This window comes from Syngnathus scovelli, chromosome 21, assembly GCF_024217435.2.
Source record: "Syngnathus scovelli strain Florida chromosome 21, RoL_Ssco_1.2, whole genome shotgun sequence".
NCBI lineage: Eukaryota > Metazoa > Chordata > Actinopteri > Syngnathiformes > Syngnathidae > Syngnathus > Syngnathus scovelli.
In genome coordinates, this window is record NC_090867.1 from 2,633,591 (window position 1) to 2,656,960 (window position 23,370).

Consider the following 23,370-nt stretch of genomic DNA (forward strand, 5'->3'; position numbering starts at 1 on the left):
TCCCTCATTCCTAGCCCAAGTTACAGGGGGGAACATATCCTCACGGGTGCCCCGTGAGGATATGTCCCCCCCCCCCCTTATTTTGAGAACGGTGAGTCCTAGACTCCGACTGTTTTTTTTCTGTCTTCCTGGGGGTCTGCTCAGGTAGTGTGGCAAATTTTAGCAGGTTCCCTCATTTCTAGCCCAAGTTACAGGGGGGAACATATCCTCACGGGTGCCCCGTGAGGATATGTATTTTGAGATCAGTGAGTCCTAGACTCCAACTGTTTTTTTTCTGATGATTTCTGCAGTGATACTGTTATTACTGCACTTTATCAATGTCTTTGGCCTTATTTTGGTCAAACAACTTTGTTTCTTTATCATATAACATACATGAAGGCGGCTCGGTGGCGCACTGGGTAGCACGTCCGCCTCACAGTTAGGAGGGTGCGGGTTCGATTCCACCTCCGGCTCTCCCTGTGTGGAGTTTGCATGTTCTCCCCGGGCCCGCGTGGGTTTTCTCCGGGCACTCCGGTTTCCTCCCACATTCCAAAAACATGCTTGGTAGGCCGATTGAAGACTCCAAATTGTCCCTAGGTGTGAGTGTGAGTGCGATTGGTAGTCTGTCTCTGTGTGCCCTGCGATTGGCTGGCAACCAGTTCAGGGTGTCCCCCGCCTACTGCCCGAAGACGGCTGGGATAGGCTCCAGCACGCCCGCGACCCCCGTGGGGACTAAGCGGTTCAGAAAATGGATGGATGGATAACATACATGAAAAATAATGACTTTAAACTTTATTAAAAAAAAATGTTTTTTAAATAATAAAATAAAAAAATAAAAAAATGTAATAAAAAAAGCAAAATGGTCTTCAAGAAAGCTTCAAATATTTAGCATTTAATTTCTGTACATGCTGTACACAAAAAAGAGCCTTCGGTTGGAGGCTCCCCGACACATACAAGATGGAACCACCTGCAACACTCGTCACACTGAATCTGGTAAACAAAGAAAAAAGCAAGATCATACAATGCAGCAGATTTACAATAATTTACAATGCATGTGTAATTCAATATATTTCTTAATCATCACATGCATTAGTTAACAAGACCTGACATAATTACCCATCTGTTGTCTGTGTCATGTGTAGCTTCCCCACAAACAAAGCACAAGTCAGATAAATCATCTGTGAAAACAAAGACAGAAGAATTGCTATCGTACTGTGTAAAACTTAACTGAGTTGTATATAGCATTGATAGCACAGTCAGGACCATTCTTTGGGTGGCAATAACATCTCTTGGGTGCATGTTACTTACCAGTCTCTAATAGAAGTGTGGTGGCAATTTGCAGCCTGTACCTATTTATATCGCGTGCCTTTGCTTCATTTGAAAGAAGATGTTCTGCAAACTGAAAAAGACAATGTCAGATGTTGACAGTGCATAAAGAATGCCTTAAATGTTTGCCATCTTTAGCCCATATCTCGTACAAAAAATTCTACTGTCAGACAATAATTTGTTTTAGTCCTTTGTTGTATGAACTCTAAATTAGTTTTTTTTTGTTTTGAGTAATGTTTGTTTAAGTTTTTGCATAATTGAGTGATATGAGTTTTGTAAATATAGTCTGTAAATCAAATGCATACTTTCAAAGCAAAGACACCACAAGAGGTTGAATCTTGTTGCCTGGGATGGGGGACAGTGCCACAAGTCCACCTGGAAACATTGCACCCTTTGTTGCGCATGAACGCCCTGAAATATAAGAGCCAGCACATAAACACAAATTTCAAGTTTTATCCGTCAATTACATAATTCGTATTGATAAAAACAAAAACCTAGTCCACTTTCAAAAGAAAGCGCACAGCTTCAGTTAAATGTTGATATCACAATAGAACTCTGACTTTTAGAAGCTGTGCTTACCGGGTTGATTCCAGGCATTTTTTAATGTCCATTTGAGACTCACCAAGAGGATCAAGCAATAAGGACCTTTTTTCTCCTGGCATGATTGCCTATATTTTAAACACAAAATATGAGGTTTTATTATTCATATGCATGAATTATCAAACATTTTGCACATAACTATATATTTTTTGCTGTAATGTTACTCCCTCTTGTGGCATTAAAACATTTCTTTACCGCCAGCTTCCAATGATTATGCTCATTGACAATGCCAACAATAAGTTTGTATTCCACCGGGTTGATCTAAAAATAAACAGAAGAAAAAAATATGTCTGTCAATAATTTCAATAAAATGTGTAAAGAACAAAATTAATGCCAATCGAGTTTTTTAATAAAATTGTTATAATGTCTTAATAATGTTGTTGGGCCACTAATTGGCCCGGCAACAATATTAAGACATTTAACTTCTTAACTTCATTGATAATTTTGCAAGATATAATTCAATAAACAGTACTAATACAGACAGACCTTGAGTCTCTGGCTCTTTCCATTCCATAAATTAGTCATTGCAAATGAGTCAATATAGGAAACCTTTTCCACGCTGATTTGGTTGCGTTTTTTCACCAACAACAGGAGGTACGCGTTAATAACCTGTAATTGAAACGGCAAACAAATTGAAACAGAAAATATTCCCCACCCCCCCAAAAAAATACAGTGCTGCCAATTAAGACTTGAAACAAAATAGTCAAACCGAGAAACCTAAGTTTCAGATATGAAAACATAATTTTACCTCAGATTCCAGCTCAGATTTGGGTCCAACGTTCATAATGTCCCAAAAGAACAATTTGTACTATCCGATTTTTGATAGGAGAACATGGACGTGCTTTCCCTTCCAGGCATCTTGAACGTCTGCCAAAAATAAGTCAGAACAATACCTCAAAATGCAATTGGAAATGTGGTTCATTCCATAGCAGCAAGTGGCACTTATAAAACACTTTGTGAGTACAAGACCTATGTGCCACATATCCATAATGTATGTTTTTGTCAGGCAGGGAACAAGGCGGAGAACTCGGATGCAGAGTCTTTCTTTTCACTGGTTTATTCCAACAAACGATGACCAAAAAATACAACTCAAGGCGCCTCTTGTGAGGGAAACACTCGGCAAAAGTCCAAACAAAAAGCGTCGCACTCGGGCGAGACAAAAAGGGCTATGGGGAACAAGGCACTAACAAAAGGCGTCACTCTGTGGCGAGACAAAAAGGAGGAATCTTACTGGGAGTTCGGACGTCAAGGAATCGCTGGTGGTCGGGACGAGGCAAGACACACTGGCACAAGACAAGGGGAAGACACGGACTAAATACACACAAAAGGGCTGGGACACAGGTGCTGACAATTAGCGTCAACCACACAGGTGCACACAATCGGGATCAGGGAATACAATACACCCGAAAGCAGAGGAAGGAACCACGAACTGAAACGGAAGGGATGACAAAATAAAACAGGAAGTGAAGTTACGACACAGACAAGACAGAAATCCGGAAAATAAACGTGACCGCATGTGGGCATACTCCACCCAGGTGAGGTTCTTGCTCCACGAGGAGGGGTTTTGGGAGACAAGGCAGCGGAGACCCAGCTCCAACTGTTGGTTGATGTGTTCCGTTTGCCTCCGGATGATAGCCCGATGTGAGACTCACGGTTGCCCCTATGAGCCTGCAAAATTCTTTCCAAAACCTGGGTATGAATTGGGGACCCCTATCTTAAACAATGTCCTTTGGGAAACCATGAATCCTGAATATGTGGTCCATCATTACTGTTGCCGTTCGTTTAGCGGACGGCAACTTGGGCAAAGCGATAAAGTGAGCCATCTTCGAGAATCTGTCTACAACAGTGAGTATGGTAGTTCGCCCATTTGAGGCCGGAAGCCCCGTGACGAAGTCCATGGAGATCTCGGCCCACGGACGCGATGGAATGGGGAGGGGATGCAGCAACCCCATACGGGTGCCGTGGGAGTTCTTATTCCGGGCGCAGACGGGACAGGCTGAGACGTATTCTCTGACGTCTGCCCCCATGGAGGGCCACCAGAATCGCTGCTGGACGAAAAACAGGGTTCTGCGCATGCCCGGATGACAGGAGAGTCTGGAGGTGTGAGCCCAATGGACAACTTGGGACCGTAATTGATAGGGAACAAACAGTCTGTTCTCAGGGCATCCACTAGGGGGTGGTTCGTTGCCATTGGACTGCTGCACCAGGCCTTCGATAGGCCAGGTCACTGCTCTTACCATGCAATGAGGAGGCAGAATGGGTTCGGGCTTCTTAACTTCCGGACCTGGGCTGTAGACACGGGAGAGCGCGTCAGGCTTGGTGTTTTTGGATCCCGGTCTGTAAGACGGAGTAAAGTTAAATCGGTTGAAAAAGAGTGACCAGCGGGCTTGGCGAGAATTCAATCTCTTGGCCGTCTTAATGTATTCTAAATTTTTATGGTCTGTCCAGACCAGAAAAGGCTGCTGTGCTCCTTCCAACCAATGTCTCCATTCCTCTAAAGCCAGTTTTACCGCCAACAGTTCGCGATCTCCCACGTCGTAGTTCTGTTCGGCTGGTGTCAGCCGTCTGGACAGGAACGCGCACGGATGGAGCTTGTTGTCACTCTTGGCTCTCTGGGATAGAATGGCCCCTACCCCTCGATTGGAGGTGTCAACCTCCACCACAAACTGTCGTGACGGGTCGGGAAGCGTGAGGATAGGAGCGGAGCTGAAGCGGTTCTTCAGCTCCTGGAAGGCCGCCTCCGCCTCCGCCGACCAACAGAATGGAACCTTGGGGGACGTTAGCGCATGCAAGGGAGCCGCCGTAGCACTGAAGCCTTTGATGAACCGCCTATAAAAATTGGCAAAGCCCAGGAATTGCTGCACCTTTTTGCGGGAGTCAGGGGTAGGCCATTCAGTTACCGCGCTCACTTTCGCCGGGTCCATCTTTACTTTGCCCGGGGCTATGATGAAACCGAGAAAAGATACGGTGTTTGTGTGGAATTCGCTTTTCTCGGCCTTAACGTACAGTTGGTGGTCAAGGAGGCGTCGCAGAACAGTCTCGACGTGAGACCTATGGGTCTCCAAATCCGGGGAATAAATCAAAATATCATCTAAATATACATACACAAATCGATCCAAACAGTCCCTCAGAACATCATTTATCATGGCCTGAAACACCGCAGGGGCATTGGTGAGGCCAAATGGCATTACTAAGTATTCAAAGTGTCCTCGATGTGTGTTAAAACCCGTCTTCCATTCGTCCCCCTCCCGGATGCGCACTAGGTGGCACGCGTTGCGCAGGTCTAACTTCGTGAACACCCGGGCTTGCTGTAATTGGTCAAACACGGTCGACATCAGGGGAAGAGGATACCGGTTTTTGATTGTGATCTGATTGAGGGGACTGTAGTCAATACAGGGACGTAGGGTGTCGTCCTTTTTGCCCACAAAAAAGAACCCCGCACCCGCAGGTGACGATGACGGTCGAATCAACCCTGCTTGAAGAGAGGAGTCTATATAATCGTTCAGGGCCTGCTTTTCGGGTCCCGAAAGGGAATAAAGCCTCCCCTTGGGTATGGTTAAGCCCGGCAGGAGTTCAATGGCGCAATCATACGGACGGTGGGGGGGTAGGGAGGTAGCCTTGGCCTTGCTGAATACCTCGGCCCATTGGTGGTAACACGCGGGAACCCCGGTCAAGTCTGGAGTTTGCGAGTCTGGAGCAGAAGGCACAGAGTGCGGGTTACATTTGATACATGAATCGTGACAGTAGGCCCCCCATCCCGTTATTTCCCCCGATCCCCAGTCTATAGCGGGGTTGTGGCGTTGAAGCCATGGATACCCGAGAATGAGGGGGTTCATTGGGGAGGTCACGACATGTAGTCGTATTTTCTCATGGTGGGGCCCAAAAGACAGCGAGACAGGTTCTGTTATGTGTGTTATCTCAAAAAGTGCCTGTCCATTGAGTGCCTTGGCGTTCACGGGAGTGTTCAGCAGGTCAGTTTTTATTCCCCATCGGCGAGCAAATGCCCAGTCTATCAAGCTTTCATCAGCTCCTGAGTCTATTAGCACGTCAAGTTCTATATCTTTTCCCAGCTGTGTAATCATGCCCTTGGGGAGAACTCGCCCCGGTGACCGAGCAGCAGAGAAGGCGCTTACCTTTAGGGTCCTCCTCACCGGGCAGGAGAGGAGGAGGTGTCCGAGCTCACCGCAGTAGTAGCATCTACCTTCCCGGCGTCGTCGTATCTTCTCCTCCTCTGTCAGCTTTGCTCTGCCCAACTGCATCGGTTCCGACTCCTGGTGCTACCGATCCCCGTCCGGCCTGGGGCGGTTCGCATCTAGGGCGGAAGGAACGGCTACTGGCACGAAGGCGGGGGCGTTCCTGCTTCCGCGGTGCTTCCTCCACTCTTGCAGCCGGTTGTCGGTGCGGATAGCCAGAGCGATGAGGGCGTCGAGATCGGTGGGAAGATCCAGGGGAATTAGCTGATCCTGTATGGATCCAGAAAGGCCTCGGAGGAAGATGTCATACAGCGCCGTCGCATTCCAGCCGCATTCCGCGGCCAGCGTGCGGAAACAGATGGCGTAATCTCCGACGGTCTCTTGTCCCTGGGATATCTGACAGAGTTGCCGAGCCTTCTCTCGGTCAGCGGAGATTGGGTCGAACACCGTACGCAGAGCCCCGACAAAAGCGGGGAGAGAGCGACAGGAGATGGAATCCCTGGCCCATTCCGCTGTGGCCCACGTGCGGGCCCTTCCCATCAGGTCCGATACCATATAGGCCACCTTGGAGCGTTCGGTGGCGAAATCCGCCGGGGACCTCTCAAAATGCATCTCGCACTCAGTAATAAAGGCCCGGCTAAGGCCGGGTTCGCCGGAGTAGCGTTCTGGAGGAGCCAGTCTGGCACCGCCGGTCATGCTAAGGCAAGGGGAGTCACGGGGGAAGCAGCGGGTGTGCTGGAGGTCGCTGCTGGTCCCACGTTTAAAAGCGAGATCATGTCCTGAAGTTGTTGACCCAGCTTTCCTACCTGGGCGGCGACCGCCCCTCTGAAATCTGCTTGGCTCTTTGCGAGCCCTCGGATTGCCTCGCCCAAATTGCCCACTTCCCTCTGGTGCTGGGCGAGCTGTGAGGCGTGGGAGCGCACTGCGGCGCACAGGTGCTCCGACTCTGCCGAGTCCATGTCTGGCCAGTGTGTACTGTCAGGCAGGGAACAAGGCGGAGGACTCGGATGCAGAGTCTTTCTTTTCACTGGTTTATTCCAACAAACGATGACCAAAAAATACAACTCAAGGCGCCTCTTGCGAGGGAAACACTCGGCAAAAGTCCAAACAAAAAGCGTCGCACTCGGGCGAGACAAAAAGGGCTATGGGGAACAAGGCACTAACAAAAGGCGTCGCTCTGTGGCGAGACAAAAAGGAGGAATCTTACTGGGAGTTCGGACGTCAAGGAATCGCTGGTGGTCGGGACGAGGCAAGACACACTGGCACAAGACAAGGGGAAGACACGGACTAAATACACACAAAAGGGCTGGGACACAGGTGCTGACAATTAGCGTCAACCACACAGGTGCACACAATCGGGATCAGGGAATACAATACACCCGAAAGCAGAGGAAGGAACCACGAACTGAAACGGAAGGGATGACAACATAAAACAGGAAGTGAAGTTACGACACAGACAAGACAGAAATCCGGAAAATAAACGTGACCGCATGACAGTTTTAATATGTTTACAGGAAAGCACCAGGCCTGGACAAGGTGTGTCCCAGACTACTGAAAACCTGCGCTGCTGAACTGGGGGAACCACTTCAACGGATCTTCAACCTCAGCCTGCAGCTGGGGATAGTGCCTACACTATGGAAGACATCCTGCATCACGCATTGTTCCTAAAAAGACCCGGCCCAGTGAACTGAATGACTTTCGGCCGGTGGCACTCACTTCACACCTGATGAAGACATTGGAGCGGCTCTTCCTCGGTCTCCTCAGACCTCAAGTGCGACATGCTCAGGACTGCCTGCAGTTTGCATACCAGTCAGATGTTGGAGTGGAGGACGCCATCCTCCACCTACTGCACCGAGTTCACTCCCACCTGGATAAGGGAAGCGCCACAGCGAGGATTCTGTTCCTAGACTTCTCCAGTGCGTTCAACACCATCCAGCCCCCCCTGCTCAGAGACAAACTGGGCAGGATGGGAGTGGACCCATACATGGTGACCTGGATCTCCAGCTACCTCACAGACAGGCCACAGTACGTCAGACTAAAAGACACCATCTCTGACACTGTGGTCAGTAGCACTGGAGCCCCACAGGGCACAGTGCTGGCCCCTGTACTCTTCACCTTGTACACCTCAGACTTCTGTTACAACTCTGAGCTGTGTCACATACAGAAGTACGCGGATGACACAGCCATTGTCGGGTGTATCAGGGACGATAGAGAGGAAGAGTATAGGAGCCTGGTGGGGGATTTCGCCACCTGGTGCCGTGCCAACCAACTGGAGCTCAACATCTCCAAGACCAAGGAGCTGGTCATAGACTTTGGGAGGAACAGGCCTAAGCCTAGGCCCGTACTGTTGGAGGGGGCTGAGGTGGAGGCTGTAGACTCCTACAAGTACCTTGGGGTGTGGCTGGATAAAAAAACTGGACTGGTCAACTCACACCAACCACCTTCACAGGAAGACACAGAGCAGGATGTACTTCCTGAGGAGACTACGTTCTTTTAACATCTGCAACAAACTCTTGGAGATGTTCTACCAGTCTGTGGTTGCCAGTGTCCTGTTTTACACCGTGGTGTGCTGGGGCAGCAGCACATCCAAGAAGGACACCTCCAGACTGGACAAACTGGTCAGGCGAGCCGGCTCTCTGATCGGCAAGAAGCTGGACTCATTGGAGACGGTGGCAGAGGCAAGGACACTGAAAAAACTGTTGGACATTATAGACAATGTCAGTCACCCTCTGCACACTGTCATCACTAATCAGAGGAGCCGGATCAGTGGGAGACTGCTCCTCCCCAATTGTAGGACAAGCAGACTGAAGAACTCCTTTGTCCCCCAAGCCATCAAGCTATTCAACTCCTCACTGGGGGGGAGGAGGTGACATGGACATGTACAGGGACATGGAGATGCTTGTAATAACTGTACACATTCACACGTCAATATACAATGTGCAATATTATGGCAACTACTGTGTAGTGTTTTTACCTCCCTCAATTTTCTTGCCTAGTTTATCTTTTTGCCTCTTTTACATTTCATTGCTAACTCTTGCACTGTGTGTATTTCTGCATCTTCTGTATATCTTGATCTCTTGTGTTTTTCTTGTGTATTTTGTATTTTACTCCTACTGGACACAGAATTTCCCTGAAGGAGTAATCCCAAGGGATTAATAAAGTTGAGTCTAAGTCTAGTCTATCATGAATACATCTTACATTTGTCCACATTTTCCCTCCTTTGTCTAAAAGTCAAAGACAGTCGTGGTGGTGTTGCGGTATTAAGAGCAGGGGAAAAGGGAGCCGTGGCTGGAGGAGCTGTGGCTGAAGGAGCAGTGGGAGAGGGGGTGGTAACTGGGGGAGCTGAGGCTAGAGGAGCAGTGGCAGTGGGAGCGGTGCTTGGAGGAGCTGCGGCTGGTGGAGCAGTGGGAGAGGGAGCGGTGGTTGGAGGAGCTGCGGCGGGAGGAGCAGTGGCAGCGGGGGCAGTGGCTGGAGGAGATGAGGCTGGACGAGCAGTGGCAGAGGGAGCGGTGCTTGGAGGAGCTGCAGCTGGTGGAGCAGTGGGAGAGGAAGCGGTGGTTGGAGGATCTGCGGCGGGAAGAGCAGTGGGTGGAGGAGCAGTGGCTGGAAGTGCTGAGGCTGGTGGGGATGGTGACTGTGTCATCCAGGAGGATGCTCCTTTTTTGTTTTCATACCTATGAGGCACTCTTTGTTTATTTTCTTTGTATGGTTTTAGGTGGTCAATGTTTATTTTGGGGACCAAGGCTCCATTCTCATCCTGGAGGTCAGCTGTCTTACCCTCAATCGCCACAATTTTGTATGGCCCCAAAAAATTGGGGTTCAATTTTCCTCCCTTTCTTTGTTGAGACCTGATATTTTGTCTTAGAACAAGATCTCCTATGTGTACAGTTGGTGTGGTCCCTGAGATTGTTTTTGGGTGCCTTGTTTTTTCCTGCGCTTTTCTAATGTGCTCTCTAACTTGCTCAAATAGTTGGTCTTGTTCGTTATGGTTTTGTGCCATAACTTCCATCCCCACCACATCCTCCACAGTGCCATCAACCTTCAGAAAAGGCAAACATTTGCTGTCATGATTAAAGTGTCAACAAGTGTTAGTTTTATATTTGTGTTTTACAATTAAGATGTACCTAAACAAATTCAACAAGCAAATTTTCTTTGATCGTATAAAAACTTCTCCATGATACTGTATATCCTTGTAATGGATCATGGATCTTGATGTGCCAAAATCTTACCTCGTAGTGCTCTGGCACTTGAATGGGGTAGCGTGCCTCTCTGCCGAACATTAGAAAGTAAGGCGAGTACTTTGTTGTCATTTGTTTTTTGGTCCGCAAACCAAACATAACTGCATCCAAATATTCATCCCACCTTTCTGGATGCTGACAAACCACTTTGCCCAGAGCTCTAAAAAACAAAATCAGTTTTAAAATTGCGCTGGTGACAGTGTTGTTGTTTTTTTATTAATTTTGGAGAATTGTATATAAATGACTCCAATGACAATTTTTCAACCAAAATGTGTTTTTTCTGACCTAACAGTTTTTATAGTGCATGTTATTTACTTTGAAAGTGCCTTGAAAACAAAAACAAACTCATGAGCGACATCATAACAAAAAATTGTCAAAGATTAATGTGGGTAAATGAAGTATACTCACCTTTGAATTGTTCCATTTAATTTTTCCACCAACCCATTAGTTTGAGGGTGGTATGGTGAGCAAAGGCTTCTTTTTATGTCAAGCATTTCACATACTCTCTTGTTGATCTGCAGTTGCCAGGGGAAAGAATAAGTAATTGAGTTGGGCAATTTCGCAGTGAAATAGTGTTTGAGAATGTGAGCTTAACAGCATCACTACACTGGCTTTGCATCACAAATACACAGAAGGAAAATACAACACCCACAAGTGCAACAGTCACAAAACACGGTCAAAATACAATGAGCAGTAAGAAACTTTTTTATTTTTATTTTACTCCAGCTATTTTATGAAGTTCGACATCCTTTCGTTGCTTTCATTGGCCACACAAAATAAAGTTGCAGGCCAGATATGCCCTCAGGGACTTGTATTTGGCAGCTATGATGAAGATAATTTCTGCCAAACACTGTAGTACTTACTGCATTGACAAATTATTTGCCTTGATCTGTCAAGATCCTTTTTGGCGACTCAAATTGGTAGATGAATTTTAGGATACAGGCGGTAACATCAGCAGCAGACTTTGACCTCAATGGATAGGCTTGAGGCCATTTCGTGAAATAATCGACCATCACGCAAATATATTGGTATCCATCTTTTGTCTGAGCCAGTTTGCCAATGAGGTCCATGCCCAAGAGTTCAAATGGCTTAGACACCTAATAAATAAATATTTATAAAAACAAATTGTGTTAAACTGATGTTGCTGAGAAGAATAGTTATATAAAGTATGCCACATACAAAATACTATATAGACCTTGGGTCAAAATAGAGAACATTATTTGGATTAACTGACCTGTATAGGCATGACCTCTGTTGGGCTTTTTATTGATATGCCGGCTGCCTGACATTCGGTGCACTGGGACACCTAACAATGGCAAGTTTTGTGGAAAAGTAGTCATTGTTAATAAATGCATGCAAAAAGAAAGGGAAGATCTTAGATAATCATTTTGAATTGTTTGCAAAAGATACAAAGGAATAGTTTCATTCATTATGTTTGCAGGCTTAAAAAAATGAACAAATAAGTATACTCTTTTTGTATTGTCAGACATCGCTTGCCAGTAATATCTCAGAGAGATGCTGTGTCTTGTTTTATTTTGCCCGGCGTGTGCCCCTGGCATGAAAACTCTTAAAAATTTCATTTGCCTCTTCAGCACCACAGACAACCTTCACTTGGACTGCCTGGCCTGTGCCTTTTTGGCGGCAATAATACAGCTCCCCTCCTGAGTCGAAGTAAAAATAAAACGTCGAATTAGCACCATACTTGTGGTAATTCATGAAGTACTCACTCAATACACCTAATTGCAAATTTGCTACTTGGACAAAAAAAAAAAAAAAAATTTCATAATATATCAAATGTTCACTCAATGGGTCTACAACCAAATATGTTACTTTAGTTTGATAATTTATCAAATATTTACTCAATAGATCTACAAATAGTTACTTGAAAAAAACATTAGCTTGAGTTGCACTCAACAAATTCAACAATTTCCTTCATAGGTGTGTTATATATATTGCGTTCAACATTTTATAAGTCAATAATTTGTGTTATAGAGTAATTACTCTAAAACTTAAGTTTCTGACGTTAGTGTAGAAATTAGCAGGTTCTGCAATGTGAATTTTTGGTGCGTCTCTGGATCTAATTTGCTTGATTTATGTACGTTGTGTATCTTACCCTCAACGTCGTAAAAAGAAGCTTTTCTTCTCAATACGTACTTCTCCTTCTTCGTAATACCATTTGGGTATTCACGTTTTGTTTTGTAGGCAATAATTTGTTGGTAAATAGTTGGGTCCATCGTGCGGCAGCGTATTGTTGTCAGAAAACAAATGGTGAAATGACGTGAAGTGCGCACTTACAAAGTGGGGTAAAATGGGTGCTTCGGTGACAAGTTTCAATTCAAGACAATATTGTTTGACCAACAAAGAAAAGAAAACATTACTATCTATTTGTTTATTTATTTATTTAACACCCAATATTGTAAAGTTATCAGTGCACAAATCATTTATTTACATTTACACCGTTTTAAATGGGGGGGAACATATTCTCACAGGGCACCCGTGAGGATATGTTCCCCCCCTGTAACTTGGGCTACAGACTCAAGGTCTGTCCGTATTCGTACTGTTTATTGAATTATATCTTGCAAAATTATCAATGAAGTTAAGAAGTTAAATGTCTTAATATTGTTGTCGGGCCAATTAGTGGCCCAACAACGTTATTAAGACATTATAACAATTTTATTAAAAAACTCAATTGGCATTAATTTTGTTATTTACACATTTTATTGAAATTATTGACAGACGTGCACTGATAACTTTACAATATTGGATGTTAAATAAATAAATAAACAAATAGATAATAATGTTTTTTAATAAAGTTTAAAGTCATTATTTTTGATGTATGTTATATGGTAAAGAAACAAAGTTGTTTGACCAAAGAAAGGCCAAAAACATTGGTAAAGTGCAGTAATAACAGTATCACTGCACAAATCATCAGAAAAAAACAGTTGGAGTCTAGGACTCACCGTTCTCAAAATAAGGGGGGGGGGGGGGAAACATATCCTCACGGGGCACCCGTGGTGATATGTTCCCCCCCTGTAACTTGGGCTAGGAATGAGGGAACCTGTTCAAATTTGCCACACTACCTGAGCAGTCCCCCAGGAAGACAGAAAAAAAACAGTTGGAGTCTAGGACTCACCGTTCTCAAAATAAGGGGGGGGGGGGGACATATCCTCACGGGTGCCCCGTGGGGATATGTTCCCCCCCTGTAACTTCGGCTAGGAATGAGGGAACCTGTTTAAATTTGCCACACTACCTGAGCAGACCCCCAGGAAGACAGAAAAAAAACAGTTGGAGTCTAGGACTCACCGTTCTCAAAATAAGGGGGGGGGAACGTTTCCTCACGGGGCACCCGTGAGGATATGTTTTCCCCCTGTAACTTGGGTTAGGAATGAGGGAACCTGTTCAAATTTGCCACACTACCTGAGCAGACCCCCAAGAAGACAGAAAAAAAACAGTCGGAGTCTAGGACTCACCGTTCTCAAAATAAGGGGGGGGGGGGGGAACATATCTGATGGCGCCGTGGATGGCTGCCACGGTGAGTCACTCTCTGTTTCTTTGTCTTATTTTGTGTGTTTTCTGTGTCTTCTGCTGTCCATCCCGGATCACTTTTACTAGAGAAGCACTGTTAAACATCGGCCAGTCTTCTTCTGGTATTTTCTCTCCTGTTCTCTCTGATTCAGACTGTTTGTCGGAGATTTTAGCCGGAGCGGCGGTGCTATACAAGCTAGCGCGACGGCGGCGACGCGGAAAACGAGCGGGATTCCTCGTAAAGCTGAGGCAGAGAGGGTTCCGTTCTGCCCTACCGTCAATTCATCTGGCAAATGTCCGCTCCCTGGCGAACAAGATGGACGAACTGCTGCTCCTCACTTCAAGGAACACGGACTTCAGCAGATCTGCCGCGCTGTGTTTTGTTGAAACGTGGCTTAGCGAACGAACCCCCCACCACGCCATGGAGTTAGCTGGGTTTCGGCTAACGCGTGCAGATCGCAGCGCGGACCTCTCCGGAAAATCAAAGGGAGGTGGTCTCTGTTTCTACATTAATGAACGTTGGTGTACCGATGTCATGGTGTTGAAAGAGTTTTGCAGCCCTCTCCTAGAAACACTTTTCATAAACTGCCGGCCGTTCTATTCACCACGGGAATTCTCCTCGATCGTCATGGCGGCTGTTTACATCCCACCACACGCACGTGCGAGTGAAGCCACGCAGATGCTGGCTGACCAGGTGACAGACATGGAGAAACTTCTACCAAATTCACTAATCATTGTTCTGGGTGATCTTAACAGGGCGAACCTCGCACACGAACTCCCCAGATACAGACAGCACATAACGTGTCCCACTAGAGGGGCACAGACACTGGACCACTGCTACACCGTAATTAAGGATGCATACCACTCTGTGGCTCGTGCAGCTTTAGGACTCTCGGACCACTGTCTAGTTCATCTGGTCCCTGCCTACAGACAGAAACTAAAAACTTCTAAGCCTGTGGTGAGGACTGTCAGGAAGTGGACAGTGGAGTCAAGGCAGGACCTCCAAGCCTGCTTTGACTGCACCGATTGGAGTGTTTTTGAAGCTGCAAATTCAGACTTGCATGAACTCACTGACACTGTCACATCATACATCAGTTTTTGTGAGGATCTGTGTGTGCAGACTAAGACCCTCTGCACGTACAACAACGACAAACCTTGGTTTACACCGAACCTTAGGAGGCTGCGCAAAGTCAAGGAGGAGGCCTACAGGAGCGGCGACCGGGACCTGTTCAAGCAGACCAGAAACACACTGAACCGAGAGGTCAGGAAAGCCAGGAGGTGTTACGGGGAGAGCCTGGAGAGACACCTCTCTGCCAATCCTGATCCCTCAACAGTGTGGAAAGGCCTGCAGACCATCACGGGCTTCAAGAAACGAACCCCCCGTCCTGTGGAGAGCCCAAGGCTCGCTGACCAGCTAAATAGGTTCTACTGCAGGTTTGATCGGTCCTCCCACACAACGGGACCTCCTGCAGCACAATCCACACAATCCACATACTCACCTCCCCCCACAACTGCTCTGTCCACACCTCCATCACCGTGGTCACCGACTCTCTCTCTTGCAGAGGACGCGCCCGCACTCCAGATTCACGAGGAGGAAGTGCGCCAGATGTTCCGGAGACAAAAGATCAGGAAGGCACCGGGCCCAGACGGCGTGTCACCTTCCTGCTTGAAAGTCTGCGCTGAGCAGCTGGCGCCCACCTTTGCACGGATCTTCAACCGTTCCCTGGAGCTGTGTGAGGTGCCCTCGTGCTTCAAGAGGTCCACCATCGTTCCAGTGGCCAAGAAGCCCGCCACCACAGGTCTGAATGACTATAGACCTGTTGCACTGACATCTGTGGTCATGAAATCTTTCGAGAGGTTAGTACTGAACCACCTGAAGGATGTCACGGGCCCCCTGCTGCACCCCCTCCAGTTTCCCTACCGGGCAAACAGGTCGGTGGATGATGCGGTCAACATGGGACTGCACTACATCCTGCAACACCTGGACACCCCAGAAAAGTACGCCAGGATCCTGTTTGTGGACTTCAGCTCGGCGTTCAACACCATCGCTCCTGACATCCTCCAACAGAAGCTCATCCAGCTCGCAGTGCCTGCCTCCACCTGTCAGTGGATCACCAGCTTCCTGACCAACAAGAGACAGCGTGTGAGGCTGGGGAGCATCACATCTGACACCCTGACCACCAACACTGGAGCCCCTCAGGGATGCGTCCTCTCCCCACTGCTCTTCTCCCTCTACACCAACGATTTCTCCGCAAGTGACTCTTCCGTGAAGCTCCTGAAGTATGCAGACGACACCACTCTCATTGGACTGATCCAGAACGGTGATGAGACTGCGTACAGACAGGAGGTGGAGCGGCTGGTCCACTGGTGCAGCCAAAACCACCTGGACCTGAACCCGCTCAAGACCGTGGAGATGACAGTGGACTTCAGGCGAGGCCCTTCGCCACTTTCACCCCTCACTATCCGCAGTAATACTATTCTCTCATCAGACACCTTCAAGTTCCTGGGAACCACAATCTCTCGGGACCTGAAATGGACCGGCCACATAGACTCTGTCCGGAAGAAGGCCCAGCAGAGGCTGTACTTCCTGAGACAGCTCAAGAAGTTCAACCTGCCGTGGGAGCTGCTGAAGACCTTCTACACTGCCATCATCCAGTCTGTCCTCTGCACCTCCATCACTGTCTGGTTTGGATCGGCCTCCAAACAAGACAAGCACAGACTGCAACGGACAATAAAGACTGCAGAAAAGATAATTGGAATCAACCTCCCATCTATCCAAGACTTGTACCTGTCCAGGACCAGGAAACGTGCAAGTAACATCTCAACAGACCCTTCGCACCCAGGTTGCAGCCTGTTTGAACTACTCCCCTCCGGACGCCGTTATAGAGCTCTGTACACTAAAACCAGCAGACACAGAGACAGCTTCTTCCCCTAGGCTGTCGCTCTGATGAACTCACACCACTCTTAGAGTCTCAGAGTCATTACTGTGCAATAACATCCCGCTTTCCACACCTTTTTTGTCTACACTGTTTGTACTATGTGTCCTCTCTGCATCCATTGCAGCCTGGTCATCCTAGAAGAGGGACCCTCCCATCTGTGGTCTCTTCTCAAGGTTTCTCATTTCCCCTAGCTGGAGTTTTGAGTTTTTCCTTGCCCTCTTGGGAGTTTAAGATCAGTTTAATATCAGGGGGTGTTTGAGAATATCTTTCGTTCTTCACATGTCCTGAGTGTTGTTGTTAGTCACCTAAATGTTGAACAGAGGCTATGATTTACCGAAGTCAAATTCCTTGTTTGGCACGCTCAAACATGGCGAATAAAAAACTCTTGAATCTTGAATCTTGAATATCCTCACGGGGCACCCGTGAGGATATGTTCCCCCCCTGTGACTTGGGCTAGGAATGAGGGAACCTGTTCAAATTTGCCACACTACCTGAGCAGACCCCCAAGAAGACAGAAAAAAAACAGTCAGAGTCTAGGACTCACCGTTCTCAAAATAAGGGGGGGAACATATCCTCACGGGGCACTTGGGCTAGGTATGAGGGAACCTGTTCAAATTTGCCACACTACCTGAGCAGACCCCCAGGAAGACTGAAAAAAAGCCAGTCGATGTCCAGGACTCACCGTTCTCAAAATGGGAGTGGGGCACAAATATTCACGGCTTGACATTTTTTATAGCGTTCCTGTTACAATTTTTATCCTACCACTTTTCACTTTGCTTGGGACAAAATGAGCCTTCAGAACTGAAATTTCTTCAATTATTCATTCAAATCAATTCACTCAAATCATTCTCGTTATGAAAGATTTGATCACAAAACGTGTGTGGCTTTTTCTTAAATGAACACGTTTGACATTGCTAGAGTGTCAGCTTTTAATTATATTGCGCTGTCATTTTAAAGCAAATTAATAAATGCAACAATATTAATTTGCTTTGAAAATACCTGAGTAATAAAATGGATGGATGAATGATGATCACAATTAAGAATAAAGTCTCATTTGTAATATATACTCCTTGTAGCATGTAATCGAGCACAACGCCGGGCGGCGTGCAACAGTGCACCGACCGCTGGAAGTCGAATGCGGCCCCGCGATCTCATCCGCGGTGCTTGTAAAGTGCCGAACCGCTGGGCCGGGGCTATTTTCGGCCACTTGGCGCATGCGCACGGCCTTTCGGCGGTGCCGGGCGGCGTGCGCGAGTGCACCGGCCGCTGGAAGTCGAATGCAGCCCCGCGATCTCATCCGCGGTGCTTGTAAAGTGCCGAACCGCTGGGCCGGGGCTATTTTCGGCCACTTGGCGCATGCGCACGGCCTTTCGGCGGTGCCGGGCGGCGTGCGTGAGTGCACCGGCCGCTGGAAGTCGAATGCGGCCCCGCGATCTCATCCGCGGTGCTTGTAAAGTGCCGAACCGCTGGGCCGGGGCCATTTTCGGCCACTTGGCGCATGCGCACGGCCTTTCGGCGGTGCCGGGCGGCGTGCGCGAGTGCACCGGCCGCTGGAAGTCGAATGAGGCTCCGCGATCTCATCCGCGGTGCTTACAAACAGCCGATCCGCTCGTCTTGGAGCTATTTCCGGCTACCCGGCGCGCGTTCACAGCCTCCCGGTGGTCCCGGTCGCCTCCGCGAACCGTTAAAAAAATGTCAAGTGAGCCTACTGGGGTATATGGTTTTTGCTGCTTCGCTGGTCTCCAAAAAACACTCGGTGATCGGTGGCCGTTTCCCGACGAATGAGCACTTCAGAGACCCACGGCTGATTGGGAAAATATTTTATTCAACCGATGTCAGAGTGAAGTCTTTCCAAAAAGTTGAGTGGCTCCAGATATGGATGTAAAAAAGTCCCCCCCAAAAAAAAAAGAGAGAGCAAGCGAGAGCGAGCGAGCCCGCGCTAGAGCGAGCACCCCCTGGAACGAGCCCCCGCTGGAACGAACCCCCCCTCTTGTCAGGCCCGTAGCTTTTATACCTGACAAGAAGCTGATGTCACAGCTTTGGGTAACAGCTGTAGTTTTCAATTTACTAGTTTACTTCAGTCCTAAAAAGGAGATCTTGACCAGCGCTGTTGGTGATGGACGACAACAGCCACTTTACCTTATTATAGGATTGCACACATTGCTGCAACTGAATTCTCCCTGGTCACGGACAACTGGCCCTTCTATCTTCTACTAAGTACTTATACACTACTGAAAGTAAAGCTCCTCTGTACAGCAAAAATAGTTTGATAGTCTTACTGCTACAAGTGGATCATCTAGTGCAACATACAGATACGCATAAAGTTCAAAATTCACTTCATTCCCCCCTTCGGGACGTTACAAATGTCCCATAAACAGTTTAACAAAAGATGACATCAGTAAACAACCAAAAAATCTTCTCCCAACCAAATTTTCTATGGTCACGTCTACAATTTGGCCTATACCTGCACAGACTAAATTATGCTCGAGGCATGCTACTTTAGGTTATTTTAACTAGGACAACTCAAACTATTTAGTTAGTCAATTTCTACCTGACAACAATCTGAGGCCTCTCAGGAACCACGAGTAAAGAAAGTTGAAGCCCACATTATTCAAATGACGGTACCACCCCCCTTAGGTAATACCCTTATAACGGTGACAAACTGCGAAGTAACAAATTTGGCATGGCCCGTTAGAAGCCCCAAAAAGCTGCCGGCCCTTCCTCAAGAAAAAACTTCGCCAGTCTAATGACAAGGAAAAAGAGGAAGGCCCTTTCTACCATCCCCAGTGGTTCCCTTCACCTGGTGTCAACCAGGTCTAAGGAGCCCTGGCACATTACAATCCACAAAACAGTATGAGCTCACCAAACAGTATGGAAATGAAATGACATGTCCACCGACCGCTAAAGAGTCAAACTGCATTAACATGACGTTAATATGTGACGAATTAAAGTAATGCAGCATGTGGTCATTTGATAAAGTAATGAAGGACATAATATTGACGCAATATCACAGCATACTGCAAAGTTGAAACGCTCTGAAGTACACTGAGTACAGTTAATAACATGCTCAAGAGTGTTCAGTGTGTCACAGCACCGCAGACCTAAACTCCATGTGAGTACCACTGGGCGTAATTTACGTTTTATTCAGAACAACCAGGAGAACAACCAGGAGAGAGCGCAAACGCAGTCCCCCGCTGTCAGAAATTATGTAGTGGAGATTCCCAAATTCGGGGAATTTGCAGGTGCGAGCACAGCCGGAGTGCGATGACTGAACCTCACCTTGGATGAACCACTTTCTTTATCACGTTGTCTCTCGAACCAGTTAAGTATGAATTGCACAAGTTGCCGGGCCGACCTCTTTACCGCACACGCCATTTTCAGTCGCGGGTTTAATTGCCAAAAACGTGTGGCAATACATACACACTCAGTGGATGAAACAGGATTCGTAGAACTTTTTAAATAGTACCTTTGGTCATTACAAAACCAAAGAATTATAAATTAAGTAAAAAATAGATTAAGAAACACTATCATCATGCTTTGCTTGTTTTTCTACGCTTCATTGCCCCTACCCCCACACCTTTGTTCAGCTCCTTTTCGTTAGAGTCGCCGTCTAGTGGTGATGGCAGCAACCATAACAAACCAGAAAAAATAAAGTAAAATAATATATCTGCAAAAACATGCCCATCATGCATTGCCTCTTTTAACCTGAGAACCCTAAAACTGTATGAATTTGTATTTATTGAAAACCTCCAACGTTATAAAAATGACATTTTCTTAAAAAACTGAGAAAGTCAAAAGTCAAAGTCTGCTTTATTGTCAATTTCTTTACATGCCAAGACACACAGAGAGATCGAAATTACGTTCCCACTATCCCACGGTGACAAGGCATAGTTCACAATGTACATACAAGTAAACAACACAAGAAAATAAAACAAGAAGGCACAAACAATGAATAAATAAGAGTGATGGATAAATAATAAATAAACAAATAACACAACAAATAAGTACAGGACACTACGCAGAAGAGGGAAGAGAGTTTAGGATCCTAACAGCCTGGAGAATGAAGCTGTTGGTGAGTCTGGCGGTGCGGGAGCACAGGCTCCTGTACCTCTTCCCAGAGGGCAGAAGATCAGAGTGAGCGGGGTGACTAACATCACTCACAATCGTGGTCGCCTTGCGGGTGAGATGGGTGGTGTAAATGCCCTGCGGGGAGGGGAGTGAAGCACCAATAATCTTACCAGCCGTGTTCACTATGCGCTGCAGGGCCTTCATGTTGTATTCAGTGCAGCTACCACCCCAGACAGCGATACCACTGGAGAGGACGCTCTCAATGGTGCCACGGTAGAATGTAGTCATGACGGCCGGAGGAGCACTTGCTCGCCTGAGTTTCCGCAGGAAGTACAGGCGGCGCTGAGCTTTCTTCGCCAGCGATGCGGTGTTGGCGGACCAGGAGAGATCCTCACTGATGTGAACCCCCGGGAATCTGGTGCTGCTCACCCTCTCCATCACTGCACCGTCGATGGTCAGCGGCAGGTGTTGGGTGTGACCCTTCCGGAAGTCACCAACAATTTCCTTGGTCTTGTTGACGTTCAGCAGGAGGTTGTTGTCCCTGCACCACGCGGTCAGAAGGTCAACCTCCAACCTGTATTGAGTCTTGTCGCCCTTGGTGATGAGACCCACCAGAGTTGTGTCATCAGCGAACTTCCCTATGCGGTTGTCGCTGTAGGACACAGTGCAGTCATGCGTCAGCAGGGTGAAGAGCAGCGTACTGAGCACACAGCCTTTGGGGGCCCCCGTGCTCAGCGTGATGCTGGCGGAGATTTTGTCGCCAACACGTACCACCTGAGGCCTCTGACAGAGGAAGTCCAGTAGCCAGTTGCAGAGGTAGGTACTGAGGCCCAGCTTGTCGAGTTTGCAGATGAGTCTTTGTGGCACAATGGTGTTGAAGGCAGAACTGAAGTCAGCAAACAGCAATCTCACATACGAGTCCCTACTCTCCAGGTGGGTGAGGGCCGAGTGGAGGGCAGAGCAGATGGCGTCCTCAGAGGACCGTTTGGCTCGGTGCGCAAACTGGAAGGGGTCTATGGTGGGGGGGGAGAATGGATCTGATGTGCTCCATGACAAGCCACTCAAAGCACTTCATGATGATGGGCGTCAGTGCCACGGGGCGGTAGTCATTGAAGCAGGACGGAGCAGGCTTCTTTGGCACAGGTATGATGGTGGCAGCCTTGAAACACGACAGGACAATGGCCTGCTGCAGGGAAATGTTAAAGATGTCCGTGAAGACACCCGTCAGCTCCCCAGCGCAGTCCTTCAGCGCTCAACCTGGGATGTTGTTAGGGCCCGCTGCCTTACGGGTGTTGATAGCGGCAAGCACCCTCCTCACGCTGTTGGCAGAGAGGCACAGGGGCTGCTCGTGTGGAGGGGGAGTGGTCTTCAGCGGGCAAGTGCTGTTCTGAGCGTCGAAGCGAGCAAAGAAGCGGTTAAGATTGTTGAGCGGACAGACGTCACCCTCACAGCTCTGCGGCGCGGGCTTGTAGTCCGTGATGGTCTGAATGCCCTGCCAAAGGCTCCGTGCGTCCCTGCTGTCCTTGAAGTGGGCGATAATCTTGCAAGAGAACGCCCTTTTCGCTTCCTTGATGCCCCGGGACAGGTCGGCCCTCGCTGCCCTCAAGCCAGCCTCATGCCCCGCTCTGAAGGCTTTGTCCCTGGCCCTCAGCAGCCTGAGGACAGCCCCGGTCAGCCATGGCTTCCAGTTAGCCCGAGTGACGATGGATTTCGAGTGAGTCACATCATCAATGCACTTTGTGATGTAAGAGGAAACAGAGTCAGTATACTCCTCTATGTCTGTCCGATCATTGCAAGTGGCCGCCCGCTTAAACATGTCCCAGTCAGCAGTGCCAAAGCAGTCTCGAAGCGCATCAGAGGCACCCTCAGGCCACACCCATACCCGCTTGCGAACCGGCCTGGATGCCTTCACCCTTTGTCTGTATGCAGGCAAAAGCATAACAGTGAGATGGTCAGAAAGTCCAAGATGGGGGAGGGGGGCGGCCTTGAAAGCTCTTTTATGTGTAGAGTAGACCAGGTCCAGGAAGCTGTCACCACGTGTTGGAAAATTAACATGCTGGTGAAGCCTCGGAAAAACAGACTTCAGGTTAGCATGATTAAAGTCCCCAGCGAAGATGGTGAAACCGTCAGGGTGCGCCGTATGTTGTTCACTGACAGCCTGATACAGTTCACTAAGAGCCGCGATCCTGACGCCTTCGATGTTGGAAGGCGGGATGTATACCGCGACTAGCAGAATCGCGGTAAATTCCCTCGGCAGATAAAAAGGACGGCACTTAATGATCACAAACTCCACAAGCGGCGAGCAGTGCTTACATACCACTACAGAGTCCCGGCAGCATTCTTCTCGGATGTAGACGCATATTCCACCTCCTCGCGACTTTCCCCCTCATACAATGGCACGGTCCGCCCGATAGCACGCTAGCCGCTCCAGATGCACGGCAGAGTCCGGAATGTTATCACTCAACCAGGTCTCGGTGAACACGAGCACACAGCAGTTCCGCA

The 23,370-nt window shown here is 47.9% G+C and overlaps 2 long non-coding RNA genes and 1 other non-coding gene across 3 annotated transcripts; all 3 read right to left on the reverse strand.

Moving 5' to 3' along the window:
• Positions 1-850: 850 nt before the first annotated feature.
• Positions 851-1,357, reverse strand: LOC125991009 (uncharacterized). Its single transcript, XR_007489165.2, has 3 exons — positions 1,288-1,357; positions 1,096-1,157; positions 851-969 (listed from the first exon to the last, which is right to left on the reverse strand). It is a non-coding gene; the product is annotated as an uncharacterized lncRNA (long non-coding RNA).
• A 230-nt stretch (positions 1,358-1,587) lies between these two features.
• On the reverse strand, positions 1,588-2,491 carry LOC125991010 (uncharacterized). The gene is made up of 4 exons (XR_007489167.2): positions 2,392-2,491; positions 2,101-2,166; positions 1,885-1,973; positions 1,588-1,716 (listed from the first exon to the last, which is right to left on the reverse strand). It is a non-coding gene; the product is annotated as an uncharacterized lncRNA (long non-coding RNA).
• Positions 2,492-19,966: 17,475 nt separating this feature from the next.
• Positions 19,967-20,130, reverse strand: LOC125991806 (U1 spliceosomal RNA). The gene has a single exon (XR_007489450.1). It is a non-coding gene; the product is annotated as a U1 spliceosomal RNA (small nuclear RNA).
• Positions 20,131-23,370: the final 3,240 nt, after the last annotated feature.